The 16383-nt window shown below is 44.0% G+C and overlaps 1 protein-coding gene across 1 annotated transcript in view; it reads right to left on the bottom strand.

Moving 5' to 3' along the window:
* ANO4 (anoctamin 4) overlaps nucleotides 1–11490 on the bottom strand; it is a 321384-nt gene extending 309894 nt beyond the window's left edge. Inside the window, exon 1 of the mRNA XM_045186936.3 lies at nucleotides 11286–11490. The gene's annotated coding sequence lies outside the window, so the exon portion shown is untranslated. The remainder of the gene's footprint in view (nucleotides 1–11285) is intronic.
* Nucleotides 11491–16383: the final 4893 nt, after the last annotated feature.

Genomic DNA, 16383 nt, shown 5'->3' with positions numbered 1-16383 from the left:
CCTATTTATCTTTTACTTTTCAATTACAGTTTACTGTCAATATTATTGTGTATTAGTGGCAGGTGTACAGCATAGTGGTGGGACAATCATAACTTTAAAAAGTGTTCCCCTGATATTTCCAGTACCCACCTGGCACCATATGTAGTTATTATAATATTGACTACAGCCATGGCTGGTATGGTTCAGTTGGTTGGAGCAAGGACCCATAAACTGAAAGGTTGCGGGTTCCATTCCTGGTCAGGGCACATACCTAGGTTTCAGGTTCGATCCCCAGTAGAAGTAGGTACAGGAGGCAACCAATCGATGTTTCCCTTTCTCTCCCTCTCTTCCTCTCTCTCTAAAAGCAATGAAATAATGTCCTTGGGTGAGGATAAAAAAAAATAGTGACTATTGATCGCTAATAGTGTTTTTGTTTGTCTGGGACAAGTTGATGCTGCTTGTTGGAGTTCTCAGTACTGGAGCCCTGGGCCCACAGCCCTGCCCCCTCGGCTGGCCAGCAGGGCTTGACTGCACCCCCCCTTGCAGGGCGCTAGCTCCATCCCTCCCACCCCCCCAGCTGCCACAGCCCTGGAACTGGGGTGCATCCCAGTCCCAGGCATCCGCCTCTGCTGATCCCACCCTGTTCCCTGGCCAGTGGCAGGGTCACCCATGGCCAGCAACGCCTGCACTGAAATACTGTTTTTTCCTTCATGGAGTTGACTGAATTCTCCTTTCTTGTATGATTATTCAATATCTGTTTCATCCACTAGCCTGCTCCACTACCAACCCGTAAAGAAAGGAGCACTGTTTGGGTCCCCCCACTGTGCCCAGCACCTTCCTCAGTGCTTGACACATAGTAGGCACTCGATGAACAGCTGTTTAATGAATGAGCATGAATCACACAACCTCACGTGGAAAAAGTAGAGCCAACTCTCCCAATTCTTCACTTACAACCATAAATCAGTTCTATCCTTATTCCGGAAAAAGACAGACTACACGAACTTTCCAAACACAGACCCGCACAACTAGACAACGTGAACGGTGATCAGAAGGGAGTTACCCAGCCCTTTAGTTCCCCTCAGCTGCACAGAACTGCAAGCTGAGCCCGAATCTGGGAGCTCAGAAAATCTGCCCAGATGCGGGACCTCCTTCTCCACACAAATCCAAGCCCTGATCCTCTACTTGGCCCTGGCTTTCACAATGATTACAAGTCAGCTGCTCTCCACAAACCCACTGGATGAACTCACATCTCCAAAGTCCTAACCCAGTTCAACTCAGCACACTATTGAACGAACAACTTGTCATCAACTCCCCATCCGGACACTGGCCCACAGAGACCTACCACACTGCAGCGTGAGAACTCCACTGCATTCTCACCTTCCCGTGGGTCTCTTCAATCACTTCACCACAATCAGCTGATGCAGTGGCCGCCGCCGGGGCCATCCAACCCCCCCCCCACCCCAGCTGCTGTGAGTGTTGGTACTCATGGCTCTCAGCTGAGTCTCTCTCGGGGCCTTGTCCTCAAAGGGAATTTCTCAAGGTTACACCCCTCCCCCATAGCAGGCAATGAGGGGAGTGTACAAAAGCCCAGTTGTCGGACAATTTTGAAGGGCTGTCCCAGTTCCAGATTTCCCTACATGATTAGCTGAGGCCTCTGTGCATCATCACAGTCCAAATCCTCCATGTGGCCAATCCTGCTTCCTTCTCCCTCCCACTGCCCCCTCCCACTCTCCCCCCATACACATGCGCATTCAGACACACTGGTCCCACAGGCTCTCCCCAATAAACTTCTTACACGTCCAGCTCTGCTCAGAATGTTTCCAAAGGAGCCCAAACTAAGAAAACAAAGCTCCCTCTGAAGTCAATAACCATGGTTGTTAGGATTTTTAATTTGCTTTTTAGTACTTAAACAATGTATATAATAAAGTTAGAACCCTTATACTTCACAGGTCAGTAACTTTTCCATAACAAAATATAAGTATCCCTTCCACTTACAACTGGGGGTAAAACACATGTCTTTACGGGGTGTGTTTGGGGAACTCAGAAGCATGTTTTGATAAAGAACAGTATTGCCAAGGGTCTTTAAGAAGATCCCTTCATAGCTCCTGCCTGTTGGTAACCACACATTCTTTGGTATAGGGAGCTTTTTAAAAATGCAAACCTCACCCACCTGCGCCTGGCACACTACTGAATGAGGAGCTCCAGTAGAACAAGATCTCCGGGGACTGGTGTTCGCAGTGAAGCCCGAGAAGTTCTGGTTCAGGGTTAAATGAACCTCAATCAAGGAAGCAAATTCCACTAAAGTGGGGGGTGCTCTGTCTGGGGCATAGCCCATTCTCTGTCTCACTGCTTCACTAATAAACTCACTCTCACTTTCACTCTAACTCCGTGCTGGCTCCCATTTGAATTCTTTTCTGTGCGAAGCCGAGAATCCACAGTGGGTTCAGGATCCTTGGGCTCCCGCATCAGTCCCACCTCACCTCATTCACACCCTTTCGGCCACACTGGTTGTATTTCAACTTCTCATACTCATCTCTCCTTCCCACCAGAGGTCCTTTACGTGCTGCCACAACTGTCCGCACACTCCCTTCTCTGCACTTCCCTTCATAAAAACAAAATAAAACAGACGAGTGGATGAAACAACGACGGGACATTTACACAATGGAATAATACTCAGCTGTAAAAAAGAAAACTTTACCTTTTGTGACAGTATGGATGGACCTGGAGAACATTATGGTAGGTGAAATAAGCCAGTCGGAGAAAGACAAATGCCATATGATTTCACTCATGTGTGGAATCTAATGAACAAACTGAACTAACAGGGAAAATGGGGACAGGCTCATAGAGGGAGAGCAGATGACAGCTAGTGGTGGTTGGGGGTGCGGGCAAGGCTAGGGGGTGGTGGGTTTGAGCAAAAAGGAAAAAGGACTCACAGACAACAGCGTGGTGTTTGCCAGAGGGAGGGGGGTATAAGAGGACTAAAGGGCAATGGAAAAATACAATAAAGATTAAAAACCTAATAAAATAATAAAATATAATAAAGTTTGAAAGGCCCTGGTCTAAACTACAAAGCTGCAGTATCATATTTTACCTTGGAAGTACTTGGGATATCCACTACTCACACACCACATCCATTAATCATCAAGTCCTATTGAAGCTATCGCCAAAACGTCCCTTTGGGACTGTCTTGCTCAGTCCCATTTCAGGCCCTGTGATCTCCTGATGACCACACTTTGAGTAGCAGGAGTTTAGGTGACTAGGTAAATGGATAACTTAATTGAAGCATCGTTATACTTTTTGGTTCCCAAACATACCATTCTTGCAAATCAGATTTAATATAACTTTAAATCATGTTTTTCAGTTTCTTATATCAGAAATCCTCAAGGAACTTCATACTGCATCATTTAATTGACTTTGTGTTCATGTGCCATTAATCATTCCAGCATTCACTGTTTTCAATTTTCTAAAACAAAATAACCACAACACATAAAGAAGAAATTAACAGAGCTGTACTAGAATCAGGATGAAATGATGGGACACAGCCTTGAATTCTGAAAAAAGTAATATAGCCAAATTTAGAGCAGGAGGAAAATAGGAAACGAATAAAAAGTTCAGTTACTTACTTATCTTAGCCAATTCTCTCATCGAGTGAACATTTCCAATGATCTTCTAAGTTTTAAAGTGATCCCCGACTAAAGTCAGATCTTCTCAGAGAAGTGGCATAGCATGGCGGTTAAGATTCTGGGCCTGCTTGCAAATGTCAGGTAATCATGGAACGCCAAAAATAAATGGAATACTAGAGTAATAGCCCCAGAGAACCCAACCATCCTATGCAATAATATCTCTGTGGATAATGTGTTCAGTGTTCGACCTTGAGTGTGAAAAACACATTTACCTCCAGCCTTTGTACACCATCCCGTTGCTTGGAACACCAGTCCCTCACCTGACCAACCTCTACCCCAAAGCCTGCCCTTCTACTGTGACATCTCCTACACAGTCAGTATTCTAGAAAACCACAAATCACCTACCAAAGTGCCAGGACAAGTGGTTCACTTGTTATAACTTCCTAAACTAAGTAGGCTAACCACCATATAAACCTCAGGAAATTTATTCCAAGACTGAAACTGAAATACTGTTTCAAGAATATTTTCACAAAAAGCAGAGGGACAAGTGGGCAGATACCCATTCCAGTTTTTAAAAATCATATTAAATGTTCAATTAAAATCAGAGAAGGCAGAAAAAAAAGGGAGGAAAAACCAAATAGCAAACAAATGCAATGAATAGAAAGCTGTTACAAACATGCGTATATTAATCCAACTATAGCAATAACCATTTTAAATGTAAATGTAAATGGTCTAACTGCATCCAGAAAAGACTGTCCAAGAGGACAAAACCGCAAGGCGGAACTTTATGCTGTCTACAAGAAACCCACTCTAAATATGATGGTTTAGAAACTGTGTCTAATTTACACGTGTCCTGCTTTTTCAGCTTTAGACTCACCAGGAACATGGTATGCAGGGGCGGGGGCGGGGGCAGGTCAATGAGCATCTCGCGGCACTACTCAAAGGGAGCACGCCATCTCCCAGTGGGTCAGATTGCTCTCATCTCCTGCTCTCATCAGTAGCTCAAGTTGGAGGGTCCCTTTTGGTGGCACCCTCCCTTTGAAATGTAAAACTTCCCTGTTCCCTTCAGCATGAATTCTGAATGTACCTGATCATAATTTGTTGAAGGAAATTTGTGCCATTAAATGGGTATCTCTTCTAGCATACTCGACACCTCAGGCAAGTTGATAGCATCACCACAGTGCATCGTATCTCAGGTTTTCGGAGCTCACACATATAGAAGCTCCCGTAAGGCCAACGAAGTCCCTAGGAGAGGTCAACGAACATACTCCATCCCGTGACAAGACACAGTGTTGCGCTTGGACTATTTGGCACACGGGTAAAACCCAAATTCTTGGGAAATGACCACCAATCTGGAATAGAGAACGGTCATTTCACATCTCCCTTCCCTTTCACAAATGGGGAACATGTTTAAAATCCATAAGGAATGTTTGGAATTCATTAAGGTTCTCCTTCTCAAACTTGATTCCACCAGGAGACCACCGGGGGGAAAGTGGAGAGACACAGGAGACTGGGGAAGGAGGGCAAAAGGCAAAAGGGATGGGTTCTCACTTGTTCCTGTGCATGGAGATGCAGGGAGATTACCGCTGGTCTTGAACACAAATAAAGAAGTTGTGATTTACAACAGAATTTCAGAGGACCGTACACTGGGGGCTGGTGGGCAAGTAGCAACGGTGTCACTTGTTTCCTCAGGGAGAAAAACCTCCCTCCCTCTTTGGAGAAAAATTCACTCCAGGATTTTGATTAAGGCATTGTTTGCAAAAGGCCCTTGTTAAATATTGAGTAAAACTCATTATAACCCACAAACTCATTCTCAATGATTAGACTACCAGAACACCCTCACTAAACAGAGCTCCAGAGAACAGAACCAGACCTGATTGGTGTTAATCAGTGGCTCTCAGCTGGGGGTGACCTCCCCACCCCTGGACATTTAGCAATGTCTGGGGATATTTTTGCTTCTCACGACTGGCATCCAGTTGGGTAGTGGCCAGAGACGCTACAATGCACAGGAGAGCCCCCATGGCAAAAATTACTCAGCCTAAAATGTTAACAGTGCCAAGGTTGAGAAACTGGTATGGGTTTGAAGGAGAAAAGGCCTAGGTGCAGCATGAGATACAGTAGAGGGCGACTCACAGGACTGCAGAAACATGTGAAAGGGAAAAGTCAAAAGTGCTACGGACATGCTCTTTCAAGGACAGCCCCAGGGGAGACAGCAGAGCCCTGGGAATGCCATAAAGGCAGGGTCCATTGCAAGGTCAAGGCACAGCACGGAGGAAGAGAAACTCAAGGGGACGCAGCAGCACTGAGAACTAATGATGCATGGGACAATGAGTTAGGCTCCGTGTCACATGCACTGCATTTCTGGCCTCTACCCAGTAGATGCCTGTAATACTCCCTGCCCAGTTGTAACAACCAAAAATATCTCCAGCCATTGTCAGACGTTCCTAGAGAAACTGCCGTGTTTTTCGGACTACAAGACATACTCCCCCCCCCAAATTTGGGAGGAAATAGGGGTGCATCTTATGTTCCGAATGTAGCTTACATGGCTCAGTTTTTTTTTCCTATGTTCCTCCTCTAAAACCTAGGTGCATCTTATGGTCTGAAAAACATGGTAAATCATTTCTGGTTGAAAACAATTCTTCCAGAGGGATCTTTTTGTATTAAGTATGTAAATATATTTTCTCTCATCTTTTTAATCTTAGTCCTGTCTTCTAGTTCCAGTTCCTACTTTTCTAAAATAGTCTTTTTGATGATTTTTTAAGTAGATGTGTACTGGGTATACTCTCCCAGTCTTTTTCCAAAAATGTTCTTACGCTGACCTGCCTCTTCAATGATCGTTGAGCTGTACCTGGAATTCTGCACCCCCTGCTCCCCTCCAGCACACTGCAGACAGCGGTGCTCTGTCTTCGGGCTTTCGTCATTGCAGCTGGAAAGCCGATCCTCAGTTCGTTTCTCCTTTGCAGGCAATCTTTGCCCCTAGGCTTGTTTGAGATTTTTTTCCCTTTGTTTTTTGCTCACTCACCAAATATGTTTCTATGTGGATTTATTTTTATTTCTTCCTCATTGTTTCATGAATCAAAGGATTTGCATTTCTCTTCAATTCTGGAAAATTCTCAGACATTGGCCCTTTTTTTTTTTGGTTCTCTCTCCCCACCACTCCTCTCTCTCATTCTATTTTCTAATCCAGAACAGCATTTCTAATCAATGTAGGTTGGAATTTCTCATTCTGTCTTCTGTATTTCAATCCCTTCCTCCTTATTTTTCTAGCTCCTATTTCTTTCTAGTGCATTTGGGGTAATTTCTACAAATGTACCTTCCATGCCTAATTCTCTCTTCAACTATGTCTAGTCTTCAGTTCAAGTGGTCATAGGAAACATACTTTCTAATGTTTGGTTGTACACTGACCAAATACACAATGAAGACACTAATTCTCAACTCCAGAACTGTACATGTAGTAGACTAACCAGACATATGAAAAGAACATTATGTGGCAGTACAGTAAGAGCAGAATTCAAGATGTCTATAGGACTTATCAACAGAACAGAAAGAATGACTAAATATGCTGAGGGCAAAAGGAAAAAATTCATAGAGGAAGTCACCTCTGCACTAGGTTTGAAATTTTCTACAGGAGATATAAGGAACAGCATCCAAGTGGATGGCACAGCATGTGCCAAATCATCAATCTTTAGGGAACAGTAAAGAATTAACTGTAACTACTGTGTGGATACCTCTGTAGAGAGTGGTGAGAGATGCTAGAGAGGCACTTAAAGCTAGTGAGGAAGGCCCTCGTGTACCACGTGTGAAGTGTTTACACTGCATTCTTCTGGCAATGGGGAAGCAACAGAAGTGGCCATGGAGGTGTAGGTAGAAGGAGAAAGGAGACATAGAGGAAGGAAGGGAGGGTGCAAGGGAGGGAGATAGACATGAACTTGGGAAAGCTAACCCTGTGGACATGGAAGGAATTACGATGTAGGGAGGCTGGCTGCAAGACAACCGCACTAATCTAAGTAGAGGTAGTGAGGACCTGAGCTGAGATAGTATCGGTGGGGATGGAAAGGAGGCTCTGAATTAGAGACATTTCCAAGATGGCCCACAGAGGGTTAGGCATAAGGACACCAGTTTTTGGATTGGCAATCTGAATGGACAATGAGACCATTAAACAGTAAGAAACTGAACTTTTAAAGCAGCCAGAAAAAAAGTTCCATTCATAGAACATAAGTCTTGAAAGGTATGGGATATATGCAGGCTGAAGAGTCTGGTAGGTAGTCATAAGTACATCTTCAAACCTTGTCAGACAGGGAAATACTGCTTTGGAGTCATCGCATGCAGCCAGCAACGGAATACAATGAAAGGGAGGGACTGCGAATCAGCTGGGGACGGGGAGTGGCCAAACATGTAACTTGTGTCATGGTGAGGATGGAAGTCGTAAAACTGTGTCAAAAACTGTATCAAATCTACATAGAATATCGGACATGGAGACAGTTTCCAAACTTTCCCCCCATGGTTCTTTCAAATTTATCTTCTTTCAATTGAAAAAATAATTTAGTAATATATTTTGCACTCAACATATTTTACTAAAATATTTTACTGTTATAACTTTGTAATACCATATTTTAATACTATGTTATTAGTATTTTAATAGTATACTAATTAAAAAATTTAATAACAAAAACATGTGTATGACAATCTAACAAGAACCATCTAAATACTTATTACACTGAATTAAAATATGTGACTTACTTATCTGTCTCCTCTGGCAGACTTTGCCCACCTTAGACAGGGGTGCTGCCTTCCTCAACTTTCTATTCCAGGGATTTACCACAGTGCATGGCACAGGGTGAGCACTGTGTGTGTGCTGGATGCGTGGACGGATGCACAGGTGATGCATGGGTGAGTGTAAGCAGACGAACTGAGCAAGCTCAAAACTAGAGACTGTTTTTCCTACTTAACCTGCCAGAATTTATATACTGACTAAAACACTGGATACATTCTTAAACATAAGAAAACTCAAACAATCAACAAGTAATTGTATAGTTATTGTGTGCCTGTAACTTGTCAGCTCCTCCACATCAGACCTGCAGTTTATGCACAAGAAAGACACCTTAGAATATGAAGGGATGTACGTGTAGCAAATTCTGGAATTTGTAGGACATTCTGATACACTTGCAGAGTTTTCTTCAAACTAGCGACAGAAATATATATGGAGAAATAATATTTCTTTGTTTTTTAAAAAACAAAAAGAAAAAAATGAAACTGGAAGCTTTCACACAAAATACATATTAAGATCAATAAAGTCCTATAAGAAATCAAATAAATGTAATTAATTGACCTACATATAATAATTGAGACAGAAGCTATATTAGCATCTTAATTTTTCTATAATAAAATGTCACATGCTTGTGTAATACATATTTAAATGTTCAGACTTACTTTGCAAGTATATGAATAATAATAATAATGTCATTTGCTTGGGAAAATTCAATATTGTATTGGCAATGGCAAGTTCCAAGGAATGAAGGGAATTATGGGCTTTTCATCTGTTTTTGGAAACCTACAAGTTAAAAATAGAAACCTCTTCCAAAAGTCAGACTACAGGGCCCTGTGCAAAGAAAAAAGCCAACTCAGTGGGAACGGTGGTAAAAGTCAACCTGCCATTCCACACGCTTCTTTGTCCAGAAATGTCATAACCTTTCAGCTACCCGGGCCAAAGGCAGCCTTTCTCAACTTGAGATTTTATGGAGCTTTTAAAGTAAGCAGAGGGAGTTGTCCTTCGTGATAGCAAAGCCCAGGAGATTTCAAACTTCCATGTGGAAAAATGTTCACATCCTCGATCATGACATTTCTACTCTCAAACTAACCTTCCACGAGGGCAACCAGAAAGGTGGGCAGCTTTGCATGGCAGAGCTGACGGCATGCAAACGTTCCCCAGTGCTCTACTACCTCAATCTTTTGGATTTCCATCTAGCCATTTAACCACAGACACTTTGGAGGGGGGTCCCCCAAGGTGAGTATGGAAACCTCAGAAATCAAAATCCCCAGAGGGACAGCTTGGAGCATGCAGACTGCTAAGGCTCACTCTGTTCCATGAACACAGCATCCCCTGGGGTGGAGGCCAGGAATCCTCACTGTGAACAAGTTCAACTGGAGTCTGCAATCTGCCGTTTTAGAGATTGCTTTTGATAATCTGAAACTTCTGCAACACCAACATCTCACCTCTAGGTGGCAGCATCTGTGAATTGTTGAGCGACATTGTAATACTGAGCATCAATATTCAAAGACAGACTTCCAGACCAGGAATCTCAGGTTGGATTTGGCTGACTGAACCATATCTCTAAGTGCTATAGCTACATAAGAAAAACGTGGCAGAATACATTTTACATAATTTAGACCTCCAACTCAGACTTTTTATTACGAACACAATTAACTGGCTATCCTTGTATAGATAGGTAAAACTTTCTGTAACTCATTTAAAGTGTAATGTAAATTATACATTTTAAGGCAAGATGTTATAAGCAGTTTCCTTGCCTTGATTGCTTAAGTCATACCTCCCAAGGATCACACAGATCAGCAGTCAGCAAACATTTTCTGCCAAGGACCTGAGAGTAAATATCTAAGTGTTTACAGGACAGATGGTCTCTGTCACAATTATTCAGTTCTGCTGCTGTCACCCGAAAGCAACCATAGACAACACATACATATATGAATGAGTGTGGCTGTGTGGCCACAAAAGTTTATATATGAATACTGAAATCTGAATTTACTATAACTTTCATGTGTCTCAAAATAGTATTACTTCCTTAATTTTTTTTCCTGTATGGACTGAATGTTTGTGTCACCCCCAAGATTCATATGTTGAAATCCTAATGCTGGATGTGATGGTAGTAGGGCCCCTGGGAGATGCTTAGGTCACAACGGTGAGGCCCTCATGCCTGGGCTTAGTGTTCTTATAAACGAGACCCCACAGAGACCCCCTACCCCTGCAGCCGTGTGAGGGCCCAGGGAGAAAGAAGTCTGACACCCAGGAGAGGGCCCTCGTCCATCCAGCCACATGGGCCCCTAGGCTTGAACTCCAGCACTGTGAGAAACGAATTTCTATTGTTTATAAACCACCCAGTCTGTGGTATTTTGTTACAGCAGCCTGAGTAGACCGAGACACCAATCATTTCTAAAAAGTAAAAGCTATTCTTGGTTCTTGCCCCAAACTAAGCAGGCCAGGTCTGCCTTCACTGGCACTGATTTGCAGACCCCGACACAGGTCAAACTGGTGGAGCAACATGAAGTGGTAGTAACTGAGGTATTTGAAAATGATTTTTCAATGACTATTTTGAATACAAGAGTTCAGTACAAGACAGATGCCTTGTCACTGAACAGAGGATTAAAGAAAATTAAACAAACCAACACAAAGTCACACGACAAAACTTGGAATTCTGATGCTGGGTTGATTTCCAGATGGTCATTTTACCAAACAGTACTAGGTCAAATATAGGCTTAGGCCAAATATTTACAAACACATCCAACTTTCCTTCTGGTGCAGCCCAGCTATTAATAGGGGGGAGGAGAGGGGGGAATTACGGGAACCTATGACACCACGCAAGCAGAAACATCGATGCGATTTGGACAGCAGGCGAATGCGTGAACCTTGAATACACGGAGTCCTGAATCTCCAGCAGAAGCTATTCCTACCTGTCGTGTCTTGACTCAGGGTTTCCTGGCTGCTGCTGCTGTAAGAAGGCACTGGAGTGATGGACAGTGACGCCGGGCAGGACAAAGGCGTGGCCAGCTCAGTCTTGCGGGTGAGGGTCTGGTGATACACGGGGAAGCCTGCATCTCTGGAGATGAAGAGAGGCAGATCTGAGGGGAGGGTGGGTCTGCCTTGAGCATAAGGATTTTTCCAGTGGGTGAGCCCAATTGCAACAGGCCCAGAAGCGTCATAACCTAGAGAGGCAAACACATTAGGTCAGAAGCAGCAACAGAAGCCTTATGCTATAGAGCTTTTTATCAGTAAGTCAAATCAAACACCACTGGGGATAAGGATGCAAGGTGCTTTACACACACACCGGCTAAAATCATCACACTTGGCAGATCTTGTTCACTTACTCAACTTACGTTTATTTGCACATACTACGTGTTAGGGGCCCAGTCAGTTCTGTTACGGAGCTCAGAGTCTAGTAAAGGCAGTTTGTGGGGAAACAGGCCCCACTTCTGAGCAATTTTCTGAAGAACTTTTCACTAAAGAATCTTAGCTGACCAAGGAAAGGGAAACTTTGGAACAGGCTGACTGGATTGTTTGAACTCTTCTTAGCAGGTCACCTTCCTAAAAGGTGACTAATTGGCACGCGGTGAAGATGAGTGAATCTTTCTTGAGCAAGGGCTCTGGGGCCTCTGGAGATATTCAACAAGAACACAAATTCTCAATATTCCAGACTGCGGGGCCACAGAGGAAGACTGGGGTGAATACTACTGGCCCAGGACTAGCCCTGAGTGTGTGTGCTGGACAAAACTTCTGGTGCAAATCTATCTTTTGCGATCAGTATTCTTGGATCTCCGCACCTGCTAAGAGTATACTGAGCCACAGAGGTGAAATTGCGGAATACTCTCTTTAAATCGATGTTCCATTATGTTTTTATTAAAAATGTGAAAACATGCTACTTTCCATTCACACCAGAGAATTCTTTCACAAGAAGAATAATTACAGGGCCATGTTTTCCCTTGCCTGGGTGCTCTATTCAGAAACTCACTTAAACCCCTCTTCTCTTTTCATATTCCCAAGCTCCTGAGGACGCATTATGACAGAACAGAGCACAGCATGAAGCGTTATGTGTAGCAGTCCCAAGGAACTAGGGACTATCCACAATGTCAGGCTTTACCATTTTTTTAAATAAAATTATAGCTCATTTATAGCACATACTTAATTTTGAAAAGATATTGTTCACGTAGTTAACAAGCTTTTTTTTTTTAAGTTTAGGAAATTATTACATTTATTCCAAAATGGCGTTCATTAGCAAATATTTTAATCCACGTGATTGATAAAAATGAGCTATGATAAGATCTGCACCATTATGTTGGAATATAAGGAAACCAGCCTAAACTGAAAAGTAGCAATGAGGTCAAAGTCTTTTGAGGGGACAACCAACCATCCAGAGCAACAGCTGGAGTCCAAGAATCAAGAGGCAAGTTACAGGAGGTCGCATTGGTGGCCTGCCCCGTCTCCCTCACCCACCAGCCTGTCCTGATGGGGAGTGGGGGCTTGGCTCTCTTTGAGGTCTGGCACCCGCCAGACCCCAAATCACGAAGAGAGACAAGTAAGCAACACTCAAAATGGCAGGCTGTCTTAAGAATGATGTTAACTAACAGTTTTTAAATCCCTCACACATGGGTAAAATGGGAGCTTACTACGAGAAAATAAGGAATTATCTAAGGGTCTCATGGGTAAATAGATTCCAGAAGGAGTCACTTTTCTGTTTTTGTTTCTGGAAATTTTTCACCACCTCGGCTTTGGGCAGGACATGGGTTCCTACAGGAAATCCACAAGTGTGCCATTTCCTGAAGTGAAATGCCCTCACAAAGGCGAACTCCTGTGTGAGACGACTCTTCTGTGAGGGCAGAAGTGCTGGAGATGAAGGACAACAAAAGGAGCTTTTGAAAAAGGACTCCTTGGAAGATCCAGCAATCTGTCTTCCCTCCAATACTTTTGAGTCTGAGGTCGTTGATTATTTTCTACTTTTACAATAAACATTGCAAAGTGCTTTGTGCTGAATAGACTGTGGGCATCGGGCACTATGTGGTGCCTGCGCAGAACCTCACTGCTCTTCTTCACCCCAACAGGCATATTTCATTTGGGGAGTCATCCCATCCCCGCTCAGCCACGTGACTCAGCGGAGGTGGACCGCACCCTCCCCTCCATCCCCCTGGGGGAGGGTCTAAAGAGAATCTCATCTCCCTCATCAATGAGTGGGTCAAGGGAGCATGGTCAGGTGACCCAATCCCACCCAGTGAGATAGGAGAAGGCAATGAGGCACTTTGGAGGGAAGCAAGTGAAAGCAGAAGGGAGGCACCAAAGCTCCTTCCCTTCCAATTACTGTTGGGTCTAAATGCAATTCTTGGCACCATGGCAGCCATGTGGCTGCTACCACGGAGATAAATTCTCTGAGGAAAGCAAAGGGGAGAAGCTATGTCACGTCATCACTGAACAGCTCACTCCACCTGTCCTCAGAACAGGCCTGCCTCTGGCCGTCCTGTTACGTGAAATAATACATTTCCTTATGGTTTCAGCCATTATGAGTCGGGGAATGGAAGACACATTCAAGGGCCTTTCGTTATCCCATCACCTCCGAGAAAACTGTCATACCGACCTCCCCTTCACAGGCAATGACACAGGTCAGTAAGAACCTGTCACACTCGTGTCCTGGGGTGGCTGTACCAGGTGGCTGTACCTGGGTGGCTTAAAACCACAGAAATGTATTCTCTCTCAATTTGGGAGCTAACAGTACAGAAGCAAGCTGTCGGCAGAGCCCAGCTCACTCCGAAATCCCTAGAGGAGAATCTGTTCCATGCCTTTCTATAGCTTCTGATTTCGCAGACAATGCTGCGTTTTCCTTCCCTTACGGACACATCGCTCTAATCCCCACCTCCATCATAACACGGGGTCCTTCCTGCATCTCTTCTCTTATTATAAGGACACAGGTCATGGTGGATTAGGACTCACCTAATCAAGTGTGACCTCATCTTAGCTTCATTCCATCTGCAGAGACCCCATTTCTGAATTAGGTCACATTCACAGGTACCAGGCGTTAGGACTTCAATGTTATCTTTTTGGGGGAAGACAATGCAACCCACAACACCTTGACATGGCGGCCACAGCTAACTGGACCAAGGAAGGGCACTTGACCCATGGCCAGCCACTCTGCAACATGACAAGTGACAAAAGTCTTGTCCAATGGGAGACATTAGCTGGGTTCTAGTCCCAGCTCTTACCACCCATGTCTCTTTGAGTGGCTTTCTTAATCTCTAGAGAATTTAGCTTCCTCATCTGTTTAAAATGGAGAAAATAACAGTATCTACCTTAGGATTGTTGTGAGGATTAAATGAGTAAACAGAGAGAAAGTACCTAGAATGGTGCTTGGCACACAGAAAGCTCCCCGAGCATTATCCACCAGATGTCCTCACTCCTGACACCTTCGCTTTCACAGAGAAGTGTGTTAAAAGAGAAGTGTCTGGTCCCAGTTCATCACTCCTTATTCAGAGCTTTGCAAACTTGCTCCTGTCCCAGGACCCGCTGACATGGCTCTCAGGGATGTCACCAGAGCAGACCTTAACTTGAACTCTCCACAGTCTCCCCTTCTAGAAATTCTTTGGGCTTTCCAAGAAATGTGCTCAGTCCGTCTTCCTGCTGCTGTCATTGTTTCTACCCTAATGGTGCCTCCCCCAAAAGACTGACACTTGGCCCTCCACACGCTCAAAGCTGTCTTCACCTCCAGCCCATGTCTCCTCACGTCCGATTTCCGGTGGGGCATTTCGAGGTGGGGGTGATTTCATGGGCACCTCGAACCCAACCCGTCTAATCCGTGGCCCATCACATCCTCTCCTGACTTCTGTATTTCTAGGAAGGGCTCAGACTCCCTGTGGCCCTGACTCAACATCTCAGGGCACACTTGTCTTTCCCCAGATCCAGCCAATGACTAGTCCTGGCAACTCCTCCATGCCTCCCCTCCAGACCTGCCTTTTATCCCACCTCCCAAGTTCATTACTGTCCCATGTCAAGACTATAGTCATAGCCACTCTCTCTGTTATAACACCAGATTCTCTCACATGAAATCCATTCTGTTCACCCCTAAAAAACCCTTTCATCCATGAGTTCATCTTGTCACTCTCCTAGTCTGAACTCCAAGTGGCCTCCCTGTGCTTAGGAATGATGTTTTAGATTATTTAATGTTTTCAAACCAGGGTCCAGGAGCACTCCACAAGAATTCTTTTAATTTTTCATTTCAAAGTTAATTTAATCACCTAAAATTAATAGATGCCTATTATAAACCAAGTTCTGCCACTTAATTTTAGTGCCTGGGTTTGCTTTTGGGCTTCCATCAAGTTGGCACCAACTGGTACACTCAATAAGAAAAGGAGGGAGAGGGATACGCCAAGGTACATTCACGTCACTGAAGGCCCAATAACCTCACCTGGGGGGTTAAACAAAGAGGCGTGGTCAGCGCAGAGCTGTCATACAACACCCAGCAGTGAGTGAGTGTCGGAACCTACACCTCTGCAGCCAGCACCACAGGGCCTTACCAGCAGTGTCTGCATTCTAGCAAAATAACAACATCCATCATATGAAATTAATGTGGTCAGTTTCCATGTTTGTTTTTGCTTTACAGTGTTTTAAAATGTACTGGCAAATTTGATTTTTATGACTATTTGAAATATAGGAATAAACTTAGTTTTATGTCTGAACATACGTAGTATCCTTATAGTAAAAATAATTTGAATCCATTTGACAGGTTCATAATTAGTATTTCTTTTTGTAGGGGCCCCTATTGCTGGGACTTGAGAAACCGTGAGCTTTCGTGTCACGCAGACCTAGACTCCAACCTCGGGCACATCTGTTTCTGGCTGGGTGGCAAAGAGCAGGCTTCCTCATCTGTAAAATGGGGAAGTAACAGTACCCTCCTCAGGGAGTCCTGGTATATAAAATACTATATATCAAGGGCCAAGAGTAACCGGCACATAAGAAGAACAAATAATGTCAGCTGCGAGTATCATCAGCATTTATTTCTTCTAAGGCAATGGC

The sequence above is a fragment of the Desmodus rotundus genome, chromosome 3, assembly GCF_022682495.2.
Source record: "Desmodus rotundus isolate HL8 chromosome 3, HLdesRot8A.1, whole genome shotgun sequence".
NCBI classification, from domain to species: domain Eukaryota; kingdom Metazoa; phylum Chordata; class Mammalia; order Chiroptera; family Phyllostomidae; genus Desmodus; species Desmodus rotundus.
Note: the sequence above shows the minus strand (reverse complement) of the source record. Positions and strands in the feature narration are given on the sequence as shown.